Source organism: Mustela putorius, unplaced genomic scaffold, assembly GCF_011764305.1.
Source record: "Mustela putorius furo isolate JIRA1106 unplaced genomic scaffold, ASM1176430v1.1 tig00000095_pilon_pilon_pilon, whole genome shotgun sequence".
NCBI lineage: Eukaryota > Metazoa > Chordata > Mammalia > Carnivora > Mustelidae > Mustela > Mustela putorius.
Window position 1 is genome coordinate 22224094 of NW_025421280.1, and position 8867 is coordinate 22232960.

Consider the following 8867-nt stretch of genomic DNA (forward strand, 5'->3'; position numbering starts at 1 on the left):
CCTGCTCACTGGGGAGCCTGCCTCTCTCTCTCCCTCTCTCTCAATCTGTCTCTCATAAATAAATAAATAAATAAATAAATAAAATCTTTTAAAACAACAAGAACACAAAGTCAAGTGGCTGGTATACATATGATCAGCTTCATCATTAGTTGTCTCGCTGGTGGGTGGTCTGGGATTTGAGGATTTTGTGCCACACCCTTTCTCCTGGGGAAGAGCATGAACACAAGCACTGGGGGCAGGCAAATGACCTGACCTTGGCTCAACCCAGGCTCTTCAGGCTTCACAGACGCCAGTCAGTGTGGTTTGGGCTACTTGGAAGCAGGGTAAAGAAGGATGCTTGTTTTCTATTTTTGTAGAAGCCAAAGGAGCTATGCCTTTCCACAGATTTAAATCAACATGCCCCTGGTTCCAATGGGGGTAATTAGCCCTACCCAGCCAGTGGGACTGGGGAGTTGCCCTCCTCAGAGTGGATTCCTGGCTGTTAGCAGACCTTCAGGATCTCTGTTGCCTTAGTGACAAATGACATAGTACAGTGGACCCAGGAGGACCTGGAAGTGCTGGTTAGTAGTGCCCCTACCTTCCTTTTAAACTCTCAGTTCCACTTCTCTGAAAAGCATACCCAGAAACATGCCTGCTCTATCCACATCCACACCTGGCATCCAGCCCAGGGACTCCTGCTGGCTGTGGGATGTTGCTGGCCTCTAATTGTCTGGATCTCTGATTTAGTCTCCCATTTTTATTCAGTTCGGGGTTGTTTCATTCCCCTTGACCTAGAGCAGGGGCTCCTCAACAGCAGGAATTTGTCTGACTGGTCTTATCCCCTAGGCTGGCCTTCAGTGGGGAATCAGGGCTAATGGCTGGGCTGGGTTCTCTATATGACCCTGAGCATTTCCTTCATCTGCACTTTCAAAGGGTTCACCAGCTTAAAAGCACCCCAGAGGGATCTTTGGCTATAGCGGTTACATCACTGCATTTGGGTTGTTGACTTAAGTAACCGGGAGGGTGCTAAGATTGGGTCCAGAATTTCTTTTCTTTTTTAAAATATTTTATTTATTTATTTGACAGAGAGAGACACATACACACAGGGAGAGAAAGAACACAAGTAGGAGGAGTGGGAGAGGGAGAAGCAGGCTTCCTCCTGAGCAGGGAGCCCCATGCGGGGCTTGAACCCATGATCCTGGGACAGACAGATGCTTAACCGACTAAGCCACCCAGGCGCCCCAGGTCCAGACTTTCTCCTGGTAGAGGAGTTGTAGAGGAGCTGTCTGTGCTGACCCAGGAGAATTGACTAGGCTTAACTTCATAACAGTGAGCAAACAAATCTCTCAGTCCGTGCAAACCAGGTGTGTGTTACGTCTGATACCATTCCTTCTGGATCCAGCTGCTGTCCAGCCAGGAAGAGGATGGACCTGGAGACCCTGCAGGAATTTCCCAGCCCCCTAAACCTTACTCGCCGAAGGTATCTTCTTCCCACTTCAGTGTGAGATATGACACCTGGCAGTCATTTTGGAGGATGACTGGATGGGAAGATTATCAGTCTATGTGCCAAAACAAATGGATGCATGTCCACTTTCTTCTCCAGTGTGTGCTCTCAAACACTTGGGAAAGGCTAGGGGGGAAATGGAAGAAGCAAAAAAAAAAAAAAAAAAAAAAAAAAAAATCCATCCAGGTTGGAAAACGCCCTGTCAGAGCCAGCCCGCTACTGGGATTTATGGAAACACTTCATCACTGGAAGGCAAATCTTGGGAGAATGAAGAGGTGCCAGGCCCCAGCAGCTGCAGCCGGATGCCAACTGGGCCACAGACAAGGCAACATGCAGATGAGCCCCAGGAAGGCGAGGAGTGGCAGAATGCGGGCTGTGGAGCTTTCCTGCTTCCCCACCCCCTCCCGCTCCCCCTGGGAGCTCCTTTAGTTGACAGGCTCTGCAGAGAGGCTCAGGATCCGAAGAGGAAGATGCTGACGGGGGTGAGAAGAATGGCGAGCTTTGTAGGCAAGAAGAGGAGGTAGAGAGTATGAAGGTGGAAGAGAATGAGGAAGGATGACTGGGGACAGTTCTGGACCATGTGAGGCAATGGGCTTTGGACGGTTCCAGAGAGGCTGGGAGAGCTGGCTCCTCGCTCTTCTTTCTGTTGTGCTGCTGCTGCTGAAGCCTGTCTCACCTCCCGGTGGGAAGCAACTCAGGAAAGCAGCTCCCTGCCCGCACTCCTCGGCAGGGAGAAACAGCACTGAAGAGGAAGGAAGGAAGACCAAAGAAACAGAGGCTTTCCCCACTGGCTGAGGTTTGTCAACACCGCTCACTCCACGAGGAAGAAGGCAGCTTCCCAGGCAAGCCTCAGGCTGGTGTCAAGATACAAACAAGAGGGGTGCCTGGGTGGCTCAGTGGGTGGCGCCTCTGCCTTCGGCTCAGGTCATGATCCCAGGGTCCTGGAATGGAGCCCTACATTGGGCTCTCTGCTCTGCAGGGAGCCTGCTTCCCTTCCTCTCTCTCTCTGCCTGCCTCTCTGCCTACTTGTGATCTCTGTCTGTCAAATAAATAAATAAATAATCTTAAAAAGGAAAAAAAAACAAACAAACAAGAGTTCTGTTCTTTGTCCTGCTCAGCAGCCTACCTGGGGCTGGTCTGGACAACCCTGTTTGTGTCCTCGGGTCTCTAGCTGACCCAAGGGCCTCAGTAGAGTAGGAAAGAGGAATGAAGCTGGAAGGTACAGAATTTGCTTAAGGGGCACCTGGGTGGCTCAATTGGTTAAGTGACTGCCTTCAGCTCAGGTCATGATCCTGTAGTCCCAGGATGGAATCCCGCACTGGGCACCCTGCTGAGCAGGGAGCCTGCTTCTCCCCCTGCCCCTCACCCTGCTTGTGCTCTCTCCTTCTCTCTCAAATAAATAAATAAATAAATAACATCTTATTTATTTGAGAGAGAGAGAGAGAGAGAGTACGCACAGAGAGGGAGAAACAGACTCCTGCTGAATGGAGAGCCCAACTTGGGGCGCAATCCCAGGACCCTGAGATAATGACCTGCGCTGAAGGCAAACGCTTAACAATTGAGCCCCCCAGGCACCCCTAGATAAATAAAATCTTTTTAAAAAAATCATTTGCTTGATGCATTGTCTCCATAATTCCTTTCCTGTTGTAATGCATAAATCTTTATTTGCATTATGTGAAAAAAAAAAAGCCAGTAAAAAGCCAGTAAAAAATCATCAGAAATGTTTACCACCAGCCTAACCCCATCGCCAATGCGTGACACCCAGAAAAGCTAATTAGGCCCCACTGCTATTAGAGTTATGTGCTTCCAAAGGCTTGTTATGACAAGAAAAAATAACGAAGACACAGTTTCTCCAAGTGTAAGCATTCAAGTCAAAACATGCTGCTTTTCCTGCCCCTCTGCACTCCCCCAGACAGCATCCCGGCTGGATTTGCCTTTGTCATTAACACGTGTATGTTCTCATCCCTCAGCCAGTGCACACCCAACTCCTCCTCCGTGCCAGGCCCAGAGAAGACTGCAGGACCTGACCTCAAGGCACTCAGCTGGTAGGAGGAAGACAGGCCCAGAAATAATTTCCCGTAAACTATAAAAATGCTGCCTTGATCCCTATTGCAATCCTGCCCACCAGGATCCCGGAGCTGCCTTACCTACCTCTGTCCCATGGACAGGAAGGTGGGTGCAGGGGTGGGGAACGGGCCCAGGTAGAAAGTCAGGCATATATGTCCTCTCCTAACCAGCCCACATGCCCTAGCAACCAAGGTTCCGACATGACTCGGACCAGGTGGGGGAATGCAGCTTGCTAAGCACCTCCGTGAGACTCAGTTCCACATTTCTTTGGGGAAGTCTTTTGGACAATGCCCTACCTCGGACACCCTCTCCCCACCACTGCCATGGTTTTATGGCAGCAAACCCAAGCATATTAGTGAGAATCACTCCTTACCACCAGACCAGCCTGTGGGACACAGCCACTCTCTCCACTGAGTTTCGCCTTCGTCCTGATCAGAGTGGATTGTGATAGTGCCTGTTATCCTTGTCCTCTTTACCGAGTGCTCAGGAAGCCTCCAGGAACCCCTGGAAGAGTTCTTGCCTTCCAACAAAGATTGACAGAATGGGGCAGGATGACTGATGGTGAAGCAAAAGCCTTGTGGCAAGGAGAAAGGTCCATAGCCCCTTAGGCCACAGCTAGGTGGGATGAGTTCAATATAGTTAAATTTCAGTGTCAGTTAAATTTGGTACTTCCGAGCCTTAGGAAAAGGATAGGACCGTGCGAGGCCCCAAGGACACAGCAGAAACCAAAAATGTCAAGCCGCTCTACCCTCCCTGGGCTTGCAATCTCCACGTCTGACCTGTGTCTGGCTGCTCCTCAAAGCAGGTCCTGAATCGGGGTGGGAGAGGGCATGACAGCTGGTCCACAGTGTAGGACCACTGTCCTTCCCTAGAGTAGGTGACCTTCCCAGTCAGCCTTCCCAGACTCACCTAGCTTCTGAGTTGTGCAGCAGCAGGTATCAGGGAGGCAGCAACATCTTGGCTCCCCCTGCTAGTTAGGTATTATTAACTCCTTCAAAGGGGAGGCCCAGCATGGCTACAGTCTTTCGGACAGTTGACTGAGTAGACTGAGGAATTCCTAGTAACCCTGGATAAGGAACATCTGCCATTTTCCACCAAAAAGGGGGAGTCTCCCCCACCTCCTATCTTTGCTGACTCCAACTAAGCACACCCCCATCCCCTGATCTGCTCCAGGGATCTTCTTGGGGCTCCCAGGGTGTCTCTTCCCTCTCCCACACCTGCCTGGCCCAGGGCTTCTCTGAGGAGGCTGGGGGTCCAGGAGTAAGCTGATGTGCCACTTGGAAGCCAAGGTAGGGCTTGAGGGGCACTGGGGTTGCTGAGTCAGAGGACTGGAGTCACAGTGGAAGCCTCCTCTGCCTCTCATTTGCACTCTAATCACTGGAAGACAGAGCTGCCCAACTCTCAGGAGCAAGACACCAGTGACCTCCAAGCCCCTTGTGCCCGCAGGGCAAGCTCACCCAGGACAAAGCTGGTCCTCCCTGAGGCACACCCAGAGCGAAGCTGCTGCCACCTCCCACCAGGACCTCCCCACCCCTGCCATCATTAGCCAGTGTCTTTCTTCACCTTTCTCTCCCAAGACCTTTTCCAACAGAGGTGTTGGAGGAAGTAGGCAGTGAAGTGAGGAGTGATCCCTGGAAAAGGAGCTGTCTGACCTAGCTCCCAGCCATTTCCACAAGTCCCAAACCTGGGCTCTGCCCTCTACAGCCTGAGGCTGTGACACCATGAAGAAAGAAGGCAACAGAAGGAAGCTCTGTACCTAGGAGCCTTGGCCGGCTGCCAACTGGATGTTCCCAGCTGCCCCAGTGTGTGCCCAGGGCTATGGAGGCAGCTTTGGGCAAGGTGTTCCCTGGGGCTTCAGGGTGCCTCTACCCCCGGGTCAGTCCAGAGAAAAATCAATCTTCTCTGGCCACATCCCTGTCTGCTTCCAACGCCAAGTGTCCCCCCAGGGGCTCAGACTAGCGGGACTCCCAGTCATGCCACTGGAGGGCCCTACTTCCACACAGGAGCCTTTCAGACCGCGCAATACTTTGGGCCTTGCGCTGAGGAGCTCTGAGGCCGGAGGAAGGGGAGATTCGGGGAGCATTCTTGGAGCGCTGAGCGCTACTGCGTGCAGACGCCGTACACAAAAGCTAAGGCAAGCTAGTGCGCAAAGGAAGCATCCTTTTTGGTTCCCGCCTGAGTACTTCGGAATTCGAGGATCCCCGGCGGGGTCCAGGAGCCGAGGCCCTTGGGAAATCCGAGGCCCAAATTTGTCCCTCCTGTTCCCTGCCAGCTTCCCTTTCGGAAGGAGCACGGCCCCAACGAAGGACAGGTCCCGAACCCCAGCTACACTTGTCGCGGTGACTTCGGGGACTGTGCGGCCGTGGCGGAGCGAAAAAAGAGCGGCCCGGCGGCACCCCAAGTCCAGCCGCTTCCCCTGTGGCCTCGGCCCTCCGCTCAGCTCCGCTCAGCCCTGCCCTCCCGCAAGGCCTCGGTCCACTCGGGGACGGCATCAGCCACGCTCTAGCCCGGGTTCCGCCGGGGGCTCCCTGGAGGCCTGTGCCCCGCCCACAGGGGGCCTCGCCCGCGTCTCGCTCTCCCCACGCCCTCCTCAGCCCTCCCACCGCTGCCAGGCTTACCCCGGCCTCTGGCGCCACCTAGTGGGAGCCCGCGGACACTGTCCGCCTCTCGGGCCCGGAGCGGCTGACAAGCCACTCTGCCTGGAAGCAACAACTAAGATTGAGAGTTACCCCCATCACCGCCCTGAACCCACCTAGGGGCACCGTTCTGGACACACGGACCCTTCCACAAGCTTCACTCCAACCCAGGTGAGACTTCAGGGTCACCTTTACCAAAGCCGGGGGTAATAGAGCTAGTGAGGGCCCCAGAGGCCGGTGCTCATGCTGCCCTCACCACAGGCTGCTCCTACACGGGCCCACTCCACCCCCAGCAGATGGTAACCCCCACTTTAAGTCTCTTGCCCTATCTTCTCTGGGTCTTCTATAGGTTCCTCTTAAGGGAAATGGTACCCAGTATCCCGCAGTGGGTTTGGAGGGGACTTCAGATAATTCTTTGCTGCTCTACATGAACAAAATCTTACAAGCAGGAAAAAAAACCTGAAGTGTTGAGAACTGAAGCTGCCTTGCACTAGCCACACGACCTGGTCGCTTCTCTTGGCCTCAATCACCTTGCCTCAAGATGGTGATCAAGAAGGTAAGCAAAGCAGGAAAAAGTTAAGTCATTAGCCAATTGGTTTTTTTAAAAGATTTTATTTATTTGACAGAGAGAGAGACAGCGAGAGAGGAAACACAAGCTGGGAGCATGGCAGAGAGAGAAGCAGGCTTCCCGCTGAACAGGGAGCCCAATGCAGGACTCCATCCCAGGACCCTGGCTCCGTGACGTGAGCTGAAGGCAGATGCTTAATGACTGAGCCACCCAGGTGCCCCACCAAATGGCATTTTTAAAAATATTTTCCTTATTACTTTGAGAGCAAGAGCAAGAGCACGAGCAGGGGTAGAGGCACAGGGAGAGGGAGAAGCAGACTCCCTGCTAAGCAAGGAGTCCGACGCAGGACTCAATTCCAAGACCCTAAGATCATGAGCTAAGACCAAGGCAGACGCTTAACCAACTGAGCTGCCCAGCTGCCTCAATTTTTGCTGTTGTTGTTGTTTTGTTTTTTGTGAGAGAGACAGAGAGAGAGAGAGAATTTCCTGTGGACTCTGCACTGAGCATGGAGGCTGACATGGGGGTCCAACTTATGACACCGAGTGCATGACCAGAGCTGAAACCAAGAGTTGGAAGTTCGACCAACTGAGTCACCCAGGCAGCCCAGCCGATTGTTATTTTTAAGATACAGTAATCTTTAGAAAGGAGTGAAGCTCACCCTCAAAAGGCTGACACTGGGGTGGGGTCTTCCATGCTTTAGAGGACCTAGGGAAGGGCCTCTCCCCGGAACTTGCTCAGCCCGGCACCAGGGGAGCCCAGGCTGGGAGCTGCAGCAGGATGTCACATAGAGCCTTCCCACCAAACTAGCGGCATTCTAGAGGAGCTCCTAGAGTCCCCGATACTTCCCAGCCAACAGCTTTGGCCCAGGCCGAGCCTGAGGATCTTGGCCCAGTGAGGTGCTTTCACAAGAGGAGAGAATGCAGGTTCTTCAAGCGTCATTCAGATGAGTGCTGGGGAGCAGGGGTCTGCCAGTCCAAACATCGGATATTCCCAAAGAAGAGCGGGACAATGCAGAGGCCAGAGGCCCTTGTGGTTTCTCTCCTTCCTGGCCCTGCTGACCTTACTATTCTCTGCCAAAGCCAGGAATCCCTTTGCTTGAGCTCAGAATACGGAGTCCACTCATAGCCCAGTGGTTTCAGGTTAAACATTAAGCAGAACTTCCTAAGGACAAGAGAGCAAGAGCAAGGTGACTTCCTGGGCCCCTGCTGCTAGGTCTAGTGGTGAAGCACGTATCCCTGAATTGGGGACAGCCCTTCCTGGCACTTATCAGCAGGGTATTCCACAAGTAGTCGTGGGAACTCAGCTCCACCTACAATCGGAGACAGGTCTCAGCTCTACCTCTTAAAGGTGATGGGCAGAGAAGCAGCCTGGGGGATACAGGTGGAGACAGCGAGGACCCTGTGGGGGTGGGAGCAAGCCCAGAAGAGGTACCAGTTGCTCTGTGGCCAATGGCTCCTAATACTGCCACTAGACACAGCTGCTGTGTCCCCTGCCTCCCACACCCTGGGCCGTGTCCCAGGACAACCCAGCCTCTTCCCGGGCACGGAGTCATGCTACCCAGCTGGCCTTTCCATCCCAGGAAGGGCACTTAAGGGCAGGCCCCCAGAATCCATAGGCCCAACCAGGGCAGAACAGAAACCATTCTCTCTTCTCCCCACTAAAAGGCCAAGGCCAAAACTGCCTTCTTGAGACTCCCTGGGAGACTGGCCAGACCTGAGACCTCAAGACAGTAAGGTCAGGAGCTGGAGTGGAACTGCAGAGGTGTACCCACCCTGGGGCAGCCAAGCCTACGGCAGGCAGGATCTTTCCCACGGTCGTCCCACATGAGGAAACTGAAGCTCAAAATTTCTCTGCTGGCTCAGGCAGAAAGAAGAGTGGCTAGGGAGAGCTGTGTGTTGGCAGTTTCTGGAGCCCACGCCCACCCCTTTCAGGGCATGAAAGTGCTAAGGCACGGAGGCTATCGGGTCAGCTGCACAAAGGCCACCTCCAAGTCCTCTGAATGGGCCTGGCTGGGTCCCCTCCTCCCTCCATCACATGGACACCAGACGTGCAGCCCATTCGTATCCTAGAACATTGCAGGGGCCGGGGAAATAGATGCTTGGAGGCAACGGCA